At 36.3% G+C, this 22,221-nt stretch overlaps 1 protein-coding gene and 1 long non-coding RNA gene across 8 annotated transcripts in view; one reads left to right on the top strand and one right to left on the bottom strand.

Moving 5' to 3' along the window:
* Positions 1-22,221, top strand: part of TBC1D5 (TBC1 domain family member 5) — a 498,574-nt gene that overhangs the window by 219,652 nt on the left and 256,701 nt on the right. The window lies entirely within an intron of this gene.
* On the bottom strand, positions 5,460-13,627 carry LOC116666424. Its single transcript, XR_004323267.1, has 3 exons — positions 13,617-13,627; positions 7,216-7,222; positions 5,460-5,631 (listed from the first exon to the last, which is right to left on the bottom strand). It is a non-coding gene; the product is annotated as an uncharacterized LOC116666424 (long non-coding RNA).

The raw sequence follows: 22,221 nt of genomic DNA on the forward strand, positions 1-22,221 counted from the left end.
TCTGAGTTTTGAAAAATGCTCTTTGTACAGTGCTATTATTTGTGAACTTCTCCTGGATCTTTCGCAAATGCTAAGAAATGGGGAAAGCTAAGTTTCTTTTATAGCTTTTTTGTACTTAAGATTTTTCTTCTGTAATGTGTTTTTCTTAGCTTATTGCTTAGCCAAACTTTTAAAAAATTATTTGAGCGTATGAAAATTAATACTAATAATATTTTATTGCATTCTAAGATTTTAATCCTGCTATTAAAACATTTTCCAATACTCTTCAAGAATAGAAAGCTTTGTAATTTTTATTCTTCATGTGTAGGTCAAGAGAAGAGAGGAAGTCTACTGGGCTCCATTTATTTACGTGCCAAGCGCGCCTCTCTTCTAACACTTAATGTTCGGGGCTTCAGTTCAGTCTCGCTGTGGCTCAGGTGGTGGGATCCCCTGGTGGAGGGGGGAGTGGAGGCGGGCTTCATGCTCTGCTACTGGAGTCACGGTGCCCATTGAACCCAGTGTGGTAACCTTTTGCTATGATATTTCAGTAGTATGATATATTTACACACAAAAGGTACTGGATATGGAAAAACATATACTATTTTCTTTACATAAGTCTGTGTCACAAATATTGGTTTTAAAGTTAGATTTCTTACGGTGGGTAGAAGTTGTTATTTCAAAACCCTTGTCATACTATTACAAATGTTTTATAGTCATCAATCTAGTCATATTTCATTATTGAAAAGCACCTGGTTGCAACACCAACTGGTAATTGTAGAAATAAAGGTCCACTGCAATAGATTCCATTTATCTTTAACAGTAACATTCTTAGTGCACGCCATCCCTGAATGTCTCCACTAAACTATGTTCTGCTTTTTCTGCTTTTTGTTGCATAGTGTTCTTACTTTTTTAAAATTAGTAATATTGTGAAGTAACCAGTGGAGACTTAATATTTTCTAAGGGTTTGGATGAATGTAGAAATAGTTACTCATTACCCAATTTATCTATTTCAGGAAGACTTCCTGCCTGAAGTAACATTTTAAGTGAGTTGAAAAAAATAGCTTGGCTAGTGGCGTTTTGTAGGACAGACCAGAAAAGTCACTGAATCTTGATAGGAAAAACAAAATGATAGTAAAGGAATATGACAGAAGAGTCAGTGGATGAAAACAGGTTTTAGTGTGAACTGGGGGAGGGTCCTGAACGTGAAAATGGCAGACTAGGAAGTGAAGGCTCAGTACAAGAGTGAAGTAAGTGACTAACGGAGTGACCCGATTTTTACGGCTACATTTCACGTTGAACATGAGGGGTAAGGTGGATCAAAAATGAGATGATTAACTAAGTTCTTTACATGAAACATTTATTCTCTTATTTTAGCATACTTCTTTTCCTGTGCAATAAGTTATGTCCTAATAAAAATTAAAGAGCAAGTTGCATTTGGAAGATCGGGTCATCGTAACTCATTGACATGAGACCACATAACTGAATAATGTCTTCCTTCAGTGAAATACATCAGATGAGATCAACAATTATGACTCATAAACATGCCTCGCAGGCATAAAACAGCAGGGAATTAGCATGTGAGGCTGATAAATATGCATGTAAATAAGCTCCCAAAGGAATAACATGGGTTTGATTGATAGGTTTAGAATTGGAACATATGTAAACCCCTTTATTCCTCATTCTGGTGTAGCTAAGTAAAGATGCGTTTTACTTGTTAAAAAGTTTCAATAACTTTGTAAATCTTAATGCCACATCTGTTTTTTTTTTTTTTTTGTTGTTGTTGTTGGGTTTTTTGGTATGTCACTTGTAAGATTAATTGAATCATCTACAGGCTGGTTGGCCCGCACATGCAGTAAACGGTGGGACATGTGAGTGAGTCGCTGTGCATCTGGGGCTGGGTGTGGGGTAGGAATCTTTGGGAAGTTCTGTCTTTATATTGTAAAATGATCAATGCTTATGGGAAATTTCTCTTGGAAATAAAGATATGACATAGCAGTTAACTTTAAATATATCTCACATCCTCTCTTTCTATATTTATTTAGCTCCAAAGAATGAAATTTCTTTTTCTTCATTTCATACTACTCTTTTGAGAGTCTAACTAAAATGTATCTTTTTAATAATTTTTTTCCAGTTCTTGATACCTATGCTCTTTCTGACCCTTCTAAATCAGTATTCATAAACTATTGTGGAACTGAATTAGAAGGCCCATGCTTAAACGCTTAATTGGGTGTAGTGGGTCTCTGCTTTGGGGCCTGTGCCTCAGCTGATGACTTGGGGAGCTATGAATTCCCTCCTTTAGGCTCCAGTCATTTCAGGTAAATGGAAGGAGAAACATGGCTTTGGATTTTTCCTGGTGCAGAGTCTCAAGCATTCCTGCAGTGGAGGGTTCAGAGATTTGCTTAACTAAAGGCATTATAGGCTCATATAGTGCTCGGGTCTATAAGAGAAGAGTTTTGCTGTCTTCCTCTAGTGATAAACTAGTGAATAAGATACAGCATTCGTTTCATACCATGCAAGTGCTTCGGGGTTCAGAGGAGTCTTGTTTTTGGTTTGGGGAGACAGGGCTGGATTCTCTACAGCCTGCATCCATAATTCTGCAGGTCAAGGTCGTCATTGTAAACATTAGGCCTTTTGGGTTCCACAGCTGTGTTCTAGGTGCTTGGGGTGCCTCAGTGAACAAAGCGAAGACCCTTGTCCCCGTGGAGCTTACATTCTAGCAGAGGGAGACAGTAAATAACAAGCATAATAGAGAATTAAGATAGCGTCTTAGAAAGTGAGAATTGCTTTGGGAAAAAGAAACATTGCAGTTTAAGGGTATTGATAGTGTATATAGAGTCAGGAGGTTGCAGAATTAAACATCAGGGTAGTCTTATTGGGGAAAAAAAATGAGCTAAGACTTAAAGGAAATTAAGGCATGAGCCACGTGAATACTGGGGGCAGGGCCCTTCCAGGCTGAGGAAGTAGCAAGCACAGAGGTCCTGAGCAGGAGCTGCCAAGCATGTTCTGCAAGTCAGGTAAGCACAGAGGGGTGTAAGTTACTGTAAGACTTCTCTCCTACCCCCAGTGGATGTTAGGCTCCTCAGGTTTGCCTAAATGACCATACACGTGACCCAAGTTGGCTGAATCATCTTACTGCTCGATGCCTCTGTCCTTTTGGTCATTCTTCTCTTTAGACATTCATCTTTAGGAACTTCACTTATTCTGTACTGTGTATTCAGAGTATACACTTCCCTTCTGACATTATTTTTTTCTTGATTTAGTCTCTGTTTTCATCTTAACAGAGATTGAGTTAAGCAGAGGCAAGGGCAAGATTTTCTGTAGTATATAAGAAAGTGCTTTAGGAGGTAGGAGATTCAGTTAGGGGATACAGAGTTCAGATTCTGAAAGTAAGGAACACAGGCAAATTAGTTGTCACGAAATAAGGAATTCAGGTCCACGGTCCACACACTGTATGTTACAGTTATCAGTTGGGAGTGCTCCTTCCCCTCTCCCCTCCCACCCGCACGCCTAAGCCTATGGAGACACGTAGGGCAGGGTTTTTTAGGGGGGACTTGGGTGGAGGTAGAGGGGTTGTCAGGGTAACTAGGAAACTCCACTGACATTTACTGGGTAAGTGCTAAAGGTTTGCAGTGCAAACAGTTCCACGTAAGGAAGAGCCACTTTGCTCCAAATGCCCACAGCTGTGCCACTGGGAAATAACTGGAGAAAGATACTAAGGACCAGGATAGTCCAAGCAAGCAAGAGAGAACTACAGAACTTGCGAGGGTGGTTTTCTGGAGGAATAAAGACTATCTGGTCAACCAGGAAAGCAGAGGGATTTCCTAGCCTAATGAGCTGGAAACAATGGGTGGAGTTTATGCTATTGCTGTTGTGGGAAAGGAAAGGCTTCTAGATAAACATATGTGTTCGTGTACATGGTCAGGTAAGGGCAGAGCCCTGCAGTTACTCAGAAGACTCTATTAGCCTCAGTGCTTAAATAGGAACACCTGCTTACACAATGAGACTTCCATATTACGGTGATCTGGTACTAGTTACTGGAGCCATCTTCAGGAATTCGTGTGTTTTAAATACATGATTGGCTGGGATAGGAATTCTGGTAATTACAAATTGGTTGTGTTGTTTTTAAAGGTGTTAACTTGTTTTTAAAGACCTTATAGCACGTGTTATAGCTACACATTCTCTTAGAAATGGGAGTTCTAATTTCTAAGACAACTCGCAGAAGTGAAAGGAAGTGAATATTGGCTATAAGTACCTTTGCTGGGTTAGTTTAGGAGAAAAACAGTCTTACATACTGAAATATGTGATCAGTTAAAACCAAAACTGTATAGAAAGGGGAAAAAATAATATTTTGAAAAACTTTTTAAAAAGAGAATTTTAGAGGATTTTAGACAAGCAGCAGGTCCCTTGTCTGTTTTGTTCACTTCTGGATTCCCAACACCAGGGCTCAATAATTATTTGTCATGAAATGAACGAAACCCCCCAGAGACACAAAGCCTTTGGTTCCCGGCCAGGACAGAGTTTAACACTATGGTTTGCATAGTTATCAGCCTTTAATGAAAGAAAAAGTATCTCATTACTAATGAAGTATTTCTTGGCCTTAACTTCAAAAGGAAGTAATCAAATTGGCTCTTATCTAATCATCATTGATCTTAGGTGAAAGTTATTGATAAGTATATTTTAAAGAAAATGGATAAATATTCATAAAGTTTTGCTCGTTACTCACCATCCTGTTCTCTTGAATAGCTGTAGCTTTTTGTATCTGTACCACTTTCACCTTGAAACTAACTGTTCCCTCGGTGTCAGGAGGGAGAGAATTGAGGATTGGCTAGGGAAAGTGGCAGAAGCTGGACCCTGTCTTGGTTGATTTTGGAGTCAGCATCCTACCTGATCAAATCTGAAAGGCACTGAACAGTCGGTTGAAGGATAAGACCCAAAATAAGACCAATTGAGAATACTTCTCAGTGTCCATTTTATCTACAGCAAAGCAAAGTGTTTGTAATCATCTCATTAAAATTTGAGGGGAAGAGAGGTCCTGATAGGGTTTTTAAAAACAAGAGTGGCTACATGGAAATTGATTGTCATATCCACTATTCTTACATAGGAATCACACAGCATATCTTCTTTTTAGTATTATTGCTTTATTTTAGAAAACAAAATATTTACTGAGGCTTTCCAGAATTTACCTTCAAAATTCAGTCTTCCTCATCTTGTTTTTTTTATTATAAAGAGCCTTTAAGTTTCTTGGTGATAAATTTTCCAATCCTGATATTTTTCAGTAACTTAACTGTTCCTCTGGAAGATGTACTACTTTAGTCACCTTTGATAACAGTAAAAAACAAAATTAAGGGTATAATTGCTTAAAAAAATTATAATTCTCAGGGAAGGGCCTAAGCCAGTCAGATCTAGGCCCTTTTATTCTTATAGGAATCTCTTGTCTAGCGGTCTCACTTGATCCAAAGAGAAGGGGAAAAAAAGAATCCTTAAAGGAAATGTTGGCTAGGCTCTGTATTAGATCACTGTCTGCCAACCCAAATTATATTCTTAGCCGATAAACTATCTAAAACCCCTATCACTGTTTCCTGGAGTTAGGGAAACGAGAAAGTAAGCAAGTAGAGAAGAGAAATGGAAATAAGATAATTTTTAAAAGTTCCCCTGCACGTTGCCTTAGATGATTTTTCTGACACTTCGACTGTCTCGGCTGCTTAACTGAAACTATGGAGTTATCAGTTCAGGAGCCTCTTGTACAGATAATTCTGTATATTTGGTTTATTCATCTGTTTTTCCAACTAAACTGTTTGTTCTTTGAAAGCAGAGGCTGTTGTGTTTCATCCCTGAATTCCCCTAAGCACACAGCAGAAGCTCAGTAAGGTTTTACTAAATGAACCGACTCAGATGTTTTAGCTCCCAAACATGCTTACGGCAGGGCAGCCCCATATCATCGTGATGTGAGAATGCCAACGTGTATTCTCACTGGGGTCTGTTCTTCCGTTGATGTGGACTGCAGGGATGCTTACAGGCAGAGCCAAAATATTTTTCAAGAGGCAATCCATGTGACAAAGTACTGTGTTGATACTTCAGAGTTCTGTGCCACAAAAGATTGCAAGGAACTGGGAAGTATGAAGAGAAAGTGTAATCAGTTCTCTGTCAGTCATGAGGCAGCTCAGGTCTGCACAACATCTGAGTCAAAGTTACATCTCCTCTTACTGAACCAGAAGGAGTTGGCTAAAAATACGACTCTTCCAGGAATTGCCCTGCTTAGTTGACTTTTTTTGGCATTTACCACGTGTTCACTAGAAAGTGGCCACCAAAAACAAAGATTTGAATTTGGCTATATTTAATATTGAGTTTTCTTACTGTCAGTATTTACACAGTAGGATTCAATTCTTCTTGAAATATTTCTCAGTTTATGATAATGTAACCTTATAACCTATTTGTAGGTTTATTTCTGTTTGCCACAGCCAGGAAGTTGGGTGTCAGTTTATCCATGTTTATAAAGTATATAAATAAATTTAAAGTAAGTTTGGTGGGGGGCAGGTAATTCGGAGAGTGGAGAGAGTCGGTTTCTTTTTCTGAGGATGAGGAATGATTTAAAAGTGAACAGTCAAGTTTTATTCCTTACCTGGTTGCTTTCTGTCAACCACTAGGACGGTTCTTCTCAAGCCTTTCCCCCTCACAGAAAACTGCCCGTTGGACATTAGAGAAGAAGTGTGCTTTGCTGTGGCCACCAGGGCCTTTCTTTCTCTTATGTAACACCCTTGCCTTCTGCTGGGGACGTTTCTCAGAGTATTACTTTGTTGATCCAGAGCAGGAGTGGACAGATTTTTTTTCTGTAAATAGCCAGATAATAAATACTTTAGGCTTTGCAGGCCATATGGTCTGCAGCAACACTCAGCTCTGTCCTTGTAATGTGAAAGCAGCCGCAGGAATCATGTAAATGAATGGGTGTGGCTGTGCTCCAATAAGACTGTGCTGATGATGACTCAACTTTGAATGTCAGATAATTTTCATGGGTCACAGAGTATCCTTCTTTTGATTTAAAAAATATTTGAAAATATAGAAACCATTCTTAGTTCATTAGGCCATATAAAAGCAGCGGTAATTTGAGGACCCCAATTTCAATTTTTGTTCAGGAAGAATCACAGTTGGGCTTTGCTTGCTTGAAAATTCCTTTTCTTCTCAATATATTATAATTTTGATGATATCTGTCAATACGTTGAAGAAAACCAAGTTATTTACCAGATAGCTCGAATTTTCCAAAGAAGATAGCTGTACATTATGGCAGTGGTCCATCTGTTCCTTTTCATTAAGGTTCATTCTTTTGTTTGGTGCTGGGAACATTAAGATGAATGAGAGAAACCCTAGGTTCAAGGAATTTGTAATCTAGTGAGAAATTAAAGATCTTACTTAAAATGTACCTTGTACATGGCTAGGTTTTACCAGGGAGAAATGGGAGGAACATTCAAAATATAGGGAGTGAAAAATCAAAGATGGGGAAAGGTATACAACATGCTGAAAAGGGTGATTATTTAGGTTCAAGCAGAGCAGAGATTTCTTGTTGGTGTTGGCAGAGAGATAAAGGAATGAGACTGGCCCAGTGTAGAGTGGATTACAAAATGGAGAGAGAGAATCAAGCCACTAGTTAGAAGGGCAGGTCACCAGTTAACAGGTTATTTCATTTGGCTGTGAGATGGTGGGACTGTTAAGAAGGGACATAGTGCTGGTAATGGAAGAAGGATACAGATGAGAAAGGATAGAGATACAAAACTGGATTCTTGTATAGTTTTAATCAGGTGGTGGGAACAGAAGCCACGAATTACACGTGTGTGGGCACGCAGACGAGGGGGAAGGAGTGTCTGCAGCACTGTTGGAGGCAGTGGTGCAGTCGGTGAAATGAGGTCAGAGGAAGACTGCTCTAGCTCTAGAAAGGACTTCTCAGCCTGTGGCACCCAGTTTCCCTTGAAAGAGGAAGGATTTGAAGTTGACGTAGAAATAAGTGCTTGAAGGAAAAGGTCCCAGTAAAGGAGAAAAGAGAGAATAAAAGGTCAGCAATTAAGAGAAAATCCTCTTCCTCTGAGGTAGGAGAGAAGCAGAAGAAAGCAGGTGAAAATTCAGACAGGTGTTGAGTATGCAAAGAAAGCGATGATTCTTTCAGTTGAAAACCAGTAACTCTTACTCGATGACTTTGATTTTAGTTCATTTATTAAGAGTAAGGAGGGCAAGTACAGATGAGGAACTTGAGAAATAATCTGTAAATAAAATTAATAAAATCACCAACAGCTAAGAGAAAAGGATAGAGTTGAGATAGGATCACAGAGTTGTGTGGATCCCATCAACCAGCCACCTGGTCTTCCTTCTGCAGTGACCAGAGCGGAGATCAGTGGCTGAGAAGCAGAGTTGCTCAAACAATATTTCGAGACTAAGATGACTCAGATTAAGATGAGGCAGGTAAAAGCATCAGTATTAATGATTTTTTTTCCTTTGCCTTAGGCTTCAGTGTGGCTTAGAATAGCAGTGTTACTAATCTTCATTTAAGTTTTTCTTTTGTTAATTGTTGATTTTTTTAGCATTCATCTGATTTTTAAAATAAATTACATTACAAATATTTTTATCCTACTGAGTTTTTGACATCCCCTTAAATTCTATGAGCCACTTTAAGTGCCTAAGTTTCCTCACTCACTTCACCCTAATCCCATCCCAAATTTGTTGAACAAACAGTAAGGTTTTCCAGAGTTGATGGTTGACTTGGAGAGCATAGCTGGTGATCAAAGAAGCCAGAACACAAGATCTTAGAGAACGTGAGCTTGGGAAGATGGACCTCAGTATCTGATGCAGTAGAACCTCGAGGCAGGCAAAACGGGACCAGCAAGTTAAGTCATGGACTGAGTCAGTCCATAAGTTCTCGTGTCACTTTCTGCATGCTTGTAGAAACAGATTCAAAATCAAGCATTGCTGCAGTCCGAAATATTTTAACCTGTCAGACAACATTAATTTATCCAAACCAAAATGTAAACGGATGTAGAGGCAGAATGGTAGCAGGGGGAGACAGAATAGCAGTAGGTTTTAAAGATTTTTTGTTTTAGTTGGTTTTCAATTCCATTGCTTTTAACAGAAGTGAAGTTCCTGATAATGTGTTGTGGCCAAGGTAAAAGAAGATAGGTAATGGCACATTTCATTGTGAAATAGGAAAATTAATGCCAGGAAGGTGTGTTGAACCATGGGATCTATGCCGTCTGGCTTCGCATTTTTATTGCTGTACCTCTAAAGAGAAGGTAATGCTTCAGTTTATCCAGGATTTATTATTCTTTTCTATAGACTGGATGCAGTGGAGCCCAGGACAGCTCTTTTTTTCAGAGCCATAGTAAGCAAATGACAACTAATATTAGAAATTTGGCAAAAGCGAAGGTCCTTAAGGCCTAAAAGATTTAAATAGAAATATGTGGGTAATGAAGGAAACCGAGGAAATTAATTCACCACCACCGTCCCCTTCCCTCCCACTTATTAGGAAAGGACAGACTTGACTTTTTCAGGAATGAGTAAACAGCCCCACAAAGACCAAAGGATACAGTAGTATGAAATAAGGAGAACATTGTTCTTAGGGGACAGAGAAAAGACATATTTGTGGAAAAGACTTAAATCTAGGAAAAAGAAGTAACTCTTACTAAAATATTTTCGATAAGCATACGTGTTCTTTTGAAACACATGAAAGATGCTGAAAGACTGAGATGAAAGAAATCTGGCTGGGATACAGGAAAAGACAAAGAGGAAGCTGGAAATAAATAAAAATATAATAGCTGAAATGAAATACCTGTTAAAGGCAGTAAAGAACAGAATCAATAAAGCAGAAATTCAAAGCGTAGACAGGACAAATTGAAAGGACTGTATAAAACGAAGTGATGGGTGTAATGAAAACCAAAGTCCCTTCTAGAACATTGGGATTATAGAACTGGGAGTGAGGAAGATTGGAGACCACTTCCCAGGACCTTTGATTCTTTGGTTGGGAGTTTACATTTAAATTAGTCATCAAGTAAAGCCACACACACACACCAGTACTGTAAGCCCTTGACTTACATCTTACCTTGATAAACATGGTTATTTATGGGAAGATTATTCTCATGGTTATTTTTAGAACTAGTAAGGGAGAAAGTGAAAGCAGATACCAAATCTTCTGAGCTGCAGCAGTCCACAGGTTAGTTGTGATGGCAGAGTGTGGTGGCTTTGCAGCTGAAGAACTGTGTGAGCAGCATGGAAGCACAGTGGGCAGTAAATAAATCAGCACAACTCAGGAAATACTCAGTAGAGAGGTGAAAGAGTGGAAACTTCCAAGTCTGGGATTTGAGAGAAACCTAAATAAATACATGAAACATAGTTACAGAAAACTGTTGGAAATGTAAGGAAAGGACTTCCACCCAGACTGAGGTGTATGTGGGTGCGTGCTCCCGCGTGCCTGTGTGCATATGTGTAGAGAAGTCATAGACACTTATCCTAACTGTAAATGAAGTCAAGCTGTACTTGCATTATTGCTTTGGTACTAACATGCCTCAGAGTAATACATCCCGTAAAGTACATCTACTTCTAATCATACAGCCTTGTCCTGTACTGTGCTTGAATCAACCTACTGTAGAATGTTACTTTCTGTGCTTTATTTGCAAGTTAACATTTTAATAATTATCATAAATAGTTACCTGATTTGCATATTCTGGTTCATAATCCAACTGTTCTGTGGATCAACCACAGTTCTCTCCTTATTCATGCCAAGACTTCTATATTAGTCTGAATAATCTATCCTAGACTGCATTTCTGTTTCCAGTTCTCAGAGCTTTTTATAACTCAAAGTTATAGTGCTTTTTTAATGTAAAGATTGAATCTTACATGTGCTGGTGTAGTAATCTCTTTGACCCACTATTATACTGAAGCAAATTTTTGTTATTGTATGATTACCAACATTGCTGTGTAGTATCTTTTCTTTTACTTAACTTTTGTAGCCCCATGAGTTTGATATTTAAGTGGTATTTAAGCAATTCATCATCTTTAGTTCTTTCATAATATATACTGAAATGAAATAGTGGGGAATATATACTAAGAACTGGAAAAATTTTAAAACATTACCTCTTGAGATTCAAATGATAAAATCTATGTAAAATACATGGCATAGTAGGAATGGTCATATTAGAGAGGCAAAATGACAGAGACCAGATCCAGCACTTGGCTGTGATGTGACTAATGATACACACATCCCTAGGGAGTAACTTAATCTGTGACAAGGAAGGTCAGCTGGAAATGGAAAGTAGTAAATATTAGTAATAACCATTTGAGCATTAGCTGCAGAAGGAGCAGTTGTTTTAGAAAACCATAATGTTCTCAACAGTTACTCCAGAGATGTGGAAGGATGAATGTATCAAGTTAAAAGACTTTGAAGCCATTAAAAGCAGCATCTTCCTAGTTTCCTTTCATAAAACTGTGGCATTTTCCTTGTCAACTTCTGTTCTGAAACCTTGACTTCCCAGGTACTTTTTCTTATATGTAGAGACTGTAGTTTTTAGTCTCTCACAAGTATCTGATCCTCCTTGCAGATTTTTTTTTTGGCTCCACATAAAATGCATTCATTAATTGGCATATATACTTTAATTTCTTATATGAACAGAATTGGCTTGAAATATCTGTCTCCAGTAAAATCTGATGTACTGAAAAACTCAGCCTTTAGGATTTAAGACTGATTACTTGCCATTAGAGTCCTAGAGGTACAGAGATGAACAGACCACATTCCATGAAGGCTGCCCTCAATTCCATGCAGTATATTCCCATAATATAATATAATATAATATAATATAATATAATATAATATAATATAATATAATATAATATAATATAAATAATATATCCTCCTGGGTTCTTTTCTTTAATCCTGACCTTGTCTGCTGTTTGCTGTAAACTTACAGGTTTAATTTTGCAAGGAAAACTCCGTATTTTTCTAAGGCATTTTGCCTTCAATTCATCTGTCTGTTACCCATGAATAGTGAGTCTTAATCAGTTAGCCACGCCTTAAAATTCTCCTAAGCACATATAACCGAGGAGTAAAGTGTGCTCCACAGTATTGTTTTTCAAATGTTTGAACTATTCTCTATATGCAAGTCATATAGAGATAGAAGATAAAGTTTTTTGTCTTACTCATATCTATATTCTCTGTAGCACTACAGTGTTTTAAGTTGTTTGAATTAAAGTACATTATTTGTTTAAACCTAACTGCATGTAAATATGATCATGAAATCTTTTTTCTTGACCCATGTATACTTACCCTTAAGGTCAGAGGTTGGGTCAGCTGGTCTTGGTGGGGCATTTCTATGACAGATATTAGTTAGCTGCTTAACTTTGGCAGAATGAAGCCATCAGCTTCTGCTCCCATGCCTGCCACATAGTAAGCTTTAGGTAGACATGTGATGAATGAGTGAACCTAAGTGGAAAGTTATGAGGGTAAGCTTTGAAAATCATAATATGTAGAGTTAAATAGAAATTGTTGGGATGGCTTCTGTTTTCTGATCAAGGTAGGGGAAGGTGGAAAAAATCATTTCCAACCTTATAACAATAAAAAGCTGGACAAAGAGTAAGTTCACTACTTTTCTTGACCCCATTGAGTGTACAAGACAATGAACTGGTCCAGAGTCTAGGGAGAGACAGATTTTTCTCTTGCAGAGGGAGGCAGGGTGCAAGTGTTAACATACCAGGGCCAGTCAGCCAGACGCCTGTAGAAAGAGTTCAACTAAAATGACTATTGAATGATGGAAGCAGGTGTGTCTGGTGAGAAGAAGTGAAGCCACTGGAAGGCACAAAAATAGGAAGACTCCACAACCTATTGTGTGGATTTTTCCTCATGAACCCCATCAGCCAAAGAAAATCTCCCATGTGGTGAAGAACTAGGATAGAGGGACAGCAGCCATAACAAGAGGAGCAATAAACTCCATCTGGACTCTTCTTCCTCTTTTATGGAACAAAACCAAACTCTGTTGAGGAGCTGCTCACTGTTGCCCTAGGGTACCAGTGCAGTTTCTTTGAAGCCAGGGATTAGGAACAGGGGAAAAAAAAAAAATAAACCTCAACCCCCAGGTCAGAGGCAAGAATATCTACAGGAGCCAGAACTATACCAGGCAAGAGAAAGGATCACTGAGGAGGCATACACAAGAGACCTAGGGACACAGTGCTCAACCAAGACTAAGACTTAAACAGAAGATCAAAGAACACTCTCCTCCATTTTTTGCTACCTGTTGCCAGGATAACATGTGTCAAATAATAAGTAACTTGCTAGAGACAGACCTTTTTGGAGCACATAGACTTAAGACTGACTACGGAATAGTAATGAGAATGAAAAAAAAAAAATCTTTGGCAAACTAAATCCCCCATCCCTAACACAATATATAGGAATTTGTAGCCTATGGTTCCCAAGTGTAACCATAGCAACAATAAACTTCAAACTAGCTCAACTCCTTATTGGGTTAACTCATAGCCCTGTGCTAAAGTTCTAGAAGGAAGTTTGTATTCATTTCTAAGCATAAAAACTACCTTAGTCCCCACTACCACATACCTGATGACAGTAATTCATAAGAACTTCAACAAAAAATTGAAAAGCATATGAAAGAGAAAAGGACGAAAAGCACACACGCTCACGCACACACACAAACTCAAAGGAGACAAAGTACTCATCAGAGTCTGGCAGTTATGACATAGATGTTAGCACTATCTCACAAGGAAATTTAAATAATGATGAATTATATGTTAAATGCTCTAGTAGAAAAGCTAGTCAACATGCAAGATTAGATGGTTAATTTCAGCAGAGAGATGAAAATTATACCTACAAATCGAATTGAAATCCTAGAAATATAAAACACAGTAACAGAAATAGAGAATGTCTATGACAAGGGTCACCAGTAGAGTTGACACAGACCAAAAAAAAAAAAGAATCAACAAACTGGAAAATATGTCAGTAGAAATTACCAAATTGAAACATAAAGAGAAATAAGAATTAAACAAAACACCTAAAAACCATGAAACAATCTCAAATGGTACATGTAATTGGAATCTCAGAAGAAATAGTTGAAGAAATAATGGTTGATAATTGCCCAGAATTAATGACAGATACTAAACTACAGAGCCAAGAAGCTCAGAGAACACAAAGCATAATAAACACAGAAAACAAACATAAGTAAAACTAATTTCAAAACATGATCACATCATATTCAAACTGTTGAAGTCAAAAGATAAATAATTAAAGGCAACCGGAAAAAAATTATTACAGTAATAATAGAAAACTAATACAGAAATATCACATGTAGATACAAGAACTAGATAAGAATTAGAACAAATTTCTCTTCAGAAAACATGCTAGAAGACCACAGAGTAACATCTTTAATGTGCTTAAGGGAAATGAAAAACAACAAAAAACACCTACTCAAACCAGATTTCAATACCTAATGAAAAAAATCTTTTTTTAAAAAAATGGAGAAGACATAAAGACTTTTCCAGATATGCAAAAACCACTGGAATTTATTAGCAAACCACCCCTGTAAGAGGTGTTATAGGGGGATTGTCAGGCAGGAGAAATATGACAGGACAAAAAACTTGGATCTATACAAAGAAAAGAAAGGACATATGAAGTGGAATAAATTAAAGTAAAATAAAACCATTTTTCTTCTTTTTAATTAAAAATATGGCTGTCTAAAACAAAAATAGAAGCAGTACATTGTGTGTTTACAGCATATGTAAAAGTAAAATATAGGATGACAATAACACAGAGAATGAGAGGGAAGAATTGGGAATATACTGTTGTAAGGTCCTGACATTACTCATGACTATATAGGATTGTTTGAGGATAGCTCTGATGTATTAAATATTTATATTGTAAAGCAGGAGTCAGAAAATACTTTCTTATAGGACAGAATAATATACATTTAAGGCTTGCTTGTTTATGACCTCTGTTTCAGCTACTCATGTCTTCCATTGTAGTACAGAAGCAGCCTTGGTACACAAACATAAGGGCATGATTCTGTTTCAGTAAAATTTAATACACAGAAACATTTGGCTGGCCCATGCTGTGGTTTGTCAACCCCTGCTCTAGAACATCCACTAAAAAAATAACAGAAGTATAAATAATAATGCAATAGAGGAGATCAAATGGCATGATAGAATACCCTTGACTTAAAATAAAGCATAAAATGAGAGAAAAGAAATAAAGGACAGATGGAACAAGAACAGGTGCAGAACAGGTAGTTGGGTTCTAGATTTTAATTCATCTGTATCAATAAGCACATTCATATGAATAGTCTAAACATACCAGTTTAGAGGCAGAGGTTATCTGAAAAGATTTTAAAAAGCAAGAAACAGTTATATGCTATATACAAGATACTTTAAATGAAAAGATGTGGCAGACTGAATAATGCCTCCCTGCCAAATATTTTTGCACCCTAACCTGCAGAACCTGTGAATTTGTTACTTTATATGACAGGGAGAACATTGCAGATGTTTTTACGGTTATATGTTGAGGAACTGAATTCACTGAACTGAATGAACAAGTAAACAGATTCATTCCCTAGAGCCACCAACAAGGTACACACCCCTGCTCACACCTTGATTTTAGCTCAGTGAGCCCTGTATTAGAATTCTGACCTACACAACTATAATATAATATGTTAGTGTTGTTTTAAGCTGCTAAATCTGTAATAATTTATTATAGCAATAATAGAGAACTAATATAAATGAAATAGAAATGTCAAAAGTAAATGGATGGAGAAAGTTATACCATGAAAACATCACACAAAAGAAAGCTGAAGTAACTATTAATATCAGACTAAGTAGACAGCAGAACAAGGATTATTATTAGGAAAAAAAGGGTCATTACATGGGTTTGTGTCTGGCTTATTTCACTTAATGTGTTTGAGATCCAACCACATTGTAGCATTTATCAATATTTTACCTTTTTTATTGCTGAAGAGTATTTCATTGTATGGATATATCACAGCTTGTTCAATGGTGGATAGACATTGTATCGTTTCCCATTTGGGGCTGTTATAAACAATGTTCCTTAAACATTTGAACACTTACTTTCATGTAGACATATGTATTCACTTCCCTTGGATAGATTCCCTTGGATAGATTGTCTGCACTAGTGTACATTCCTACCAGGATTTATGAGGGCTTCAGTTTCTCCACATCATTATCAATATTTGATATTTTCTAGTCTCTTTATTGATAGCTACTCTTCATGCCTGTTTTAGCCTTTGTTATTGACCATTGTTCTAGTCCATGAAGAAAAAAAGAAGTTTAATATAAGGTATCAGGACTCTTTTAGACAATTGAAATAGAATTTGCCTTTATCACTTGTGCATACAGGGCTAGATCTAGGAATAAAGGACCTGTGAAATGTAGTCTGTAACTGGGTAGCCACATGCCCAAGGAAAAGGGGAAAATAGATTTGGGGGAACAATCAGTGTTCTTTAATAAATAAATCTAGGTTCACAAAATGACAGGTGTTCATCTTTTAGGCACTGACTTTCAGTCAAGTTATTTCTTACATGGACAGTTCTGTAAAGGATACTTTAGGGTGAGCAGCAGTCGGAATATATTTATTTGTTGGTGGTTTGTAATTGTTTTGGCCTGTGCCCTAAAGATTAGTATTGTTTAAAATTCAGTGCAGCTACTGAAAGTTGTTTTAAAATAGTGCTAAACCAAATACTATTATATTCAAATTAGAGAATATATATAATGTATTTTGTTAAAAATTTGAGGAAATCTGTCAAAGTACTAACAGTGGTAGAATTATTTGTGGCTTATTATTTTTTTACTTGTATGACTTTGCATTTGAAAGTTTTCCACAATAATCATGTACTAGTTTTATAATTTTTGTCAATTTGTATTAATTTTGTAATTTTTAAAATACCTTTCAATCAACTAATTTATTTTGTATCCTAAGGCATCCAGGTAAAGATTTATGCACAAAGACATTTATCATAATATTATATAGAATAGCTAACTGTTTTAAACATGAAAATATTTATTGAATGGTTTAAATAAATTATACAACATTCATTGAATCCTGTATTATGCAGCCATTTAAAATTTTGTTGTAAAATTTTTTTAAGATAACATGGCAGATGTGCTTACACTTAAAATATATGAAATAACACAAAAATATTTATATTGTGTGTGTTTTCAATTTTATAGGAAAAAACAAATATTTTTCAGCATTTACTTATATTGTGGGTAGATTTTTCTCTTCCTCTTTTTTCTTTCTTTTTTCAAAATCTTTTAATTTTTCTTTCTTCTTTCTTTTTTTTATGTCTTTTTAGCTAGTTTTGTCTGAGTAATTTATCTCAAACGTGCAAGTTTTTAATGTACATTTATTTCTTTTACAATGGAAAAATAAAATATATCCAAGAAATGAAAGACAAGTGAATTCTGACTAGGTTAAGTTAATTTCCACATTCTATTATAATCTCACTTTTCATTTAGATAATCTTTACTTTTACTATTCATGCTGAAAGTGTATTTGAATACAACTAGTGAGAATATAGTTACAGTGATAATTTATATAATGTGATTCTAATAATGTTTTATAAAATAGTTGAATTTCGAAGATTTACTAGGAGTCCGTATTGTCCCATAGTGGTCCTCTGAGGTTCTGTTCTTTTTTTTTCTTTTTTTTTTTTTTAATCTTTCACTTCTGCAGTTTGGATAACTTCTATTGATCTATCTTCTAGTTCACTGACTTGTTCCTCTTTCAACTCCATGTGGTTATTGAGCCCATCCAGTAAAATTTTTTTATTGAGGTATAGTTGATTTACAGTATTGTGTTAGTTTCAAGTGTACAGCAAAATGATTATGTTTTATGTATATATATGTATATATTCCTTTTTATTTTTTCCATTATAGTTTATTAGAAATTTTTTAAATTTCACATGCTGTACTTTACAGCTTTAAAATTTTAATTTTTAATAGTTTCCCTTTTTTAACACTGTGAAGTTCTATCTTTCCATTCATTTCAAGAGTCTATGCACTATAGCTTATGTAGAAAAGTGGTAGCTTCTTTAAATCTTTGTTGATTTGTGCATCTGGGTCATCTCAGGGTTGACGTCTGTGAATTGTATTATTCCTTGAGAGTTGGCCAGATTTTCCTGATTCTTGGGTATATCAAGTAATTTTGGAGTGTATCCTAAACATTTTGAAGATTTTACTTTGAAACTCTGTATCTTATTGAATCCTCTGGAGAAATCTTGTCTTCCCTTCCTGTCTCCTTTCTTTTTTTTTTCCCTTCTCCTTTCTTCTTTGCTTTCTTTCCTCTCTCTTTTCCTTTTCTTTTCACAGGCAGTCATCGCAATTAGGGTCAGCCTACAAGGTTTGGTTCACCTTCTGTGGGTGGTGGTTCCAGTGTCAGTTCAGCTTTCAAAGCCTTTTCTCTGCTTTTTGAGTCTGCACCTTGCATGTGACTCTCCGTGCCCTAGCCTAGGACTTTGGTAGTGGTTTATATCAGAGGTTGAGTCTTACAGCTTTTGTTGTGCTTTTTTGAGTGTGTTTCAAGAAGACACAGTGTAAGTGTGAATTCATAATTTGTGGCAGTTCAGTCCCCTTGTCCTGTGCTTCCTCTTCCAGGATAACCCTACACTCCGGCTTGTTCTATCACAGGTTTCGCCTCTCATGCCATGAGACGGATCCACATGAATGGGCCCACTTTGTGGCAAATTGAGGTGATTGATTAGAAAAGAAAACATAGTGGGGATTCCCCACTCACTATTCATACAACAGGGTCCCCCTCTTCCTGGTTTCCTGTTATGAAAGATAACTTTCTTTCTTACTGTTACCAGCCACCCACTGTAGCAGTATGGTTCTACGATGAGTCCTGGTCCTGCTACAAGGTTGGAAGTGAAAGAAGGGGAAAAGTTTGTTTTCCCAGTCCCAGAAAAATGGGGTAGAGGTTTTTGCTTTCTGTACCTACCATTTAGTTCTCAGATTCAGCCTGACCTGAGCTCAAAGCTAGGATATGAAAGGGGGAAAAACAAAAATAAAACTGAAAACTCACCGCCACTCCACTGTATTTTTGACTCCCTTATCCAATATGCCTGCTGTTGTTTACTTTTCAGAGCCCTCAAGAAGTTGCTTTTTGTACTTTGCCCTGAGTTTTTAGTTGTAGTCAGCAGGAGAGAGAGGCTTGCAGTGGTCCTCCATGTTGAATGGGACTGGAAATCCTACTGTAATCCATGATGTGCTGTCTTACTGTTTCCTCTATTTTTGTGTGTAATGCAGATGTCAGTCTTATTTAGAAACCAAGTTAATTACTGATCTGTGTAGAAAGCTGCTTATAAAATAAATAATTATTATTAATAATCAAATTAAGATAATTATATATGGAAATAAAATATTAGGAACACAATTATTTATTTTCTTACCATGGAAATAATTTCAAATTATTTTGAAAGATTTCAATTTTCAGATCCTCGTTTAGAGTGTCTTAGCATTAATTAATTATGCCATTGTCTCTATTTTATCAGATCCAGACGCTAGCTGATCTCTTAGCTTTGATCTTGCCCCTCCCCTCCAGTCTAATCTTCACGTGGCAGCTCAAATAATCCAAACATGAAATAGATCATCTTTTTCATCATTTGGAAACTTTATGGTGGCTTCTCATTATACGTATAAAATCTAGACTTCCTCCCTAGAAAACCCCAAGTTCTGTGGCGCCTACTTGTTCCACAGACCTGTCTCCTATTTCTCTCCTCCCAGCCCTCCAGCCTCCCTGGCCCCCCCAACACACACACACACACGCCCATTTCTGCTGTAGGACATTTGCACAGGTGTGCCCTTTCCCTGTAGATGTTCTCATGTCTATGTTTTTTCTTGTAAGTAGAATCTTGTCAGAAATGACCTCTCCCTGCAGAGAGCACCCTCTCCCAGTGACTGAACATCACATTCTTCTGTTGTATTTTCTTTTTCAGCTTTTATGATTATCTCAATTTATTTGTTATAAATGTCTTTTCTTGTTTTTCCCCCTGCCCCCGCCCCATCCTAGAACAGTGCCTGGCACACAGTAGCCTCTCAGCAGATGTATCAGTGAGCTTTAAAAATGGTAAACTGCTATACTTTTAGATGGCATAAGAACAGAATCATCAATACGGCTCTTCTGTCATCATTTTTTACCTTGGAGTATGCAGGCTTCTTATTCAGTCTCCCCCGATCCACTCTTCTTCCCCCTACACCCACCTTCAAATTGCTTCCTCCCTGAAGTTCAAGTGCTCTTTTAAAAGCTGCAGACATTATCGTGTTCTTACTTCTTAAAACCCTTCTTTCACTGACTTCCTGTTCATCTTCCAAAATTTCTGGCATGACCGTCGAAGACTCTTGGTGCATGCAGACCTCTAGTGGAGTGCTCTTCATGTTCTTTTTGGTCCATGACCCCTCCTCTCTCATATGTCATTGTGCAGTAAGCTGTGTGACTTTCTTCTGTAACAGTTTTGAAAGTTGTCATTGTACAACGCTTTGACCGTCCGTCTCCTCTGCTGAACTTTCAACTCTAGGATGTCAGGGATGGGTTTGGACTTTTGCTTTCTACTGTATCCTAGTGCTAAAATACAGGAGGTGTTTAATAGATGATTACTGAAAATAAAAAAATTAGAAAAGCTATCACATGATCCAAGTGCATGACTAGAAGTTTGAATTAGTATGTAAATGTGTTTGTTAACTAGGCCCATTTACCATTTGTCTGGATAACTAAATTTGTTGGTTTGGATAAAATGCTTAATAAATAACTACTTTAAATGGTATTTTTATACTCTAAAAAGATATTTGAGTTTTGTATGTTACACATTCATAGCAAATTTAAAGGAGTCACCTTTTTTTTAACATGTTTTTAGTTATTAGGTTTAAAAAATTATCTCTACTAATAAATCATTAGGCTTTTATCATAGGATGATAAATAGAAACCAATTGATATATTTAGAATTTTTCTTTAAAAATCATGTTTTAGTGATTCTACACTTGACACTACACAACAATTGTTTAATGTCAACAAAATAATTTATGAAATAAAACATTTTTATGGATCAATTTAAATACTTATGAATATTTTTATTTGACAGAAATGTAAACACTTGAACATTTTTGATATTGTATTTGAGGATTTTATATTACTATATTTTAATGTAATTTAGTTCAGTAAATCGTTTTTAAAACTAAAGATATGTCTGAGAATATTCACACTTGGTTCTTCATCTGAGCCTTAGGCCTTTATAGTTAAAATGCTCATTATGTTTTTTAGGTAGATTTTTGATATAAGAAGTTATTCAGTTAGCTATCATTTTACAGCCATAAATGGGATGATTGGCCCTAGTTTTTGGATAGTAATTTATATGCTTCAACTAGTTCCCACTTTAATTTTTTTATACCAAAAGGGAGATATTTAATATTAACTGTCTAAAGTTAAGTACTTGGGGTTAATGGTGTCTTTACATTTTATGAAGTCTTGTCCATTTGATGTTAAACAATCTTAAAGGTTCTAGCATTGATTGTAATCAATGGTGAAAATGAGAGTTGCTCAAAGATACCTGTATTGTAGAAAAAGATACTTCCTTTTTTTATATATTGAAGAAAGAATAATTAATACACATTCTATGGTTATTTTGTGAAAAGTTTATAGAAAATGAAGTAGGACTTGAATAGCAGGTGTACTCTATTTTATTTAGTAAATAATACGTACATTATTTTTGCTATATTATTTGGTCACTGAACAGGTAATTTAATGTCAGGTTTAGAGTTCCACGGGTATCAGTTAGATTCTCTTTGTAAAGCTACTGTATTTCTGTTTGTTTGTTTGTTTGTATGTAGACGTGAGATATTTCATTAAAACTTGTGTAAAACTAGTAGCAAATCTAAAAATATCAGTCAAAATTTAAACCAAATTAGTATTTGTATTTTTGTTAAGAGAAAAACTGTGTCAAAGGGCAAATCACATAATAATCATCCTTGGCCGTGATACTCTTTCTCCAAGTTTTAAAGAAATATTTTCAGATATTCTTTGTCCACATTTACTTCTGAGGAAGCTCTTTTTAAAATTTATTTTGTTGTTTATCTGCTTCCTGTAACTGTGTCGTTGTCTAAATTAAAGCATTGGCATTATGTAACTCTTTTGTAGGAAGGTGCTTTTGAGACCCAAGTGGTCCACAGGAGGACCACACAGGCCAAATAGCAGTGTTCTGCTTGGCATCTCCATTC

This window comes from Camelus ferus, chromosome 1, assembly GCF_009834535.1.
Source record: "Camelus ferus isolate YT-003-E chromosome 1, BCGSAC_Cfer_1.0, whole genome shotgun sequence".
In the NCBI taxonomy this organism is placed as follows: domain Eukaryota; kingdom Metazoa; phylum Chordata; class Mammalia; order Artiodactyla; family Camelidae; genus Camelus; species Camelus ferus.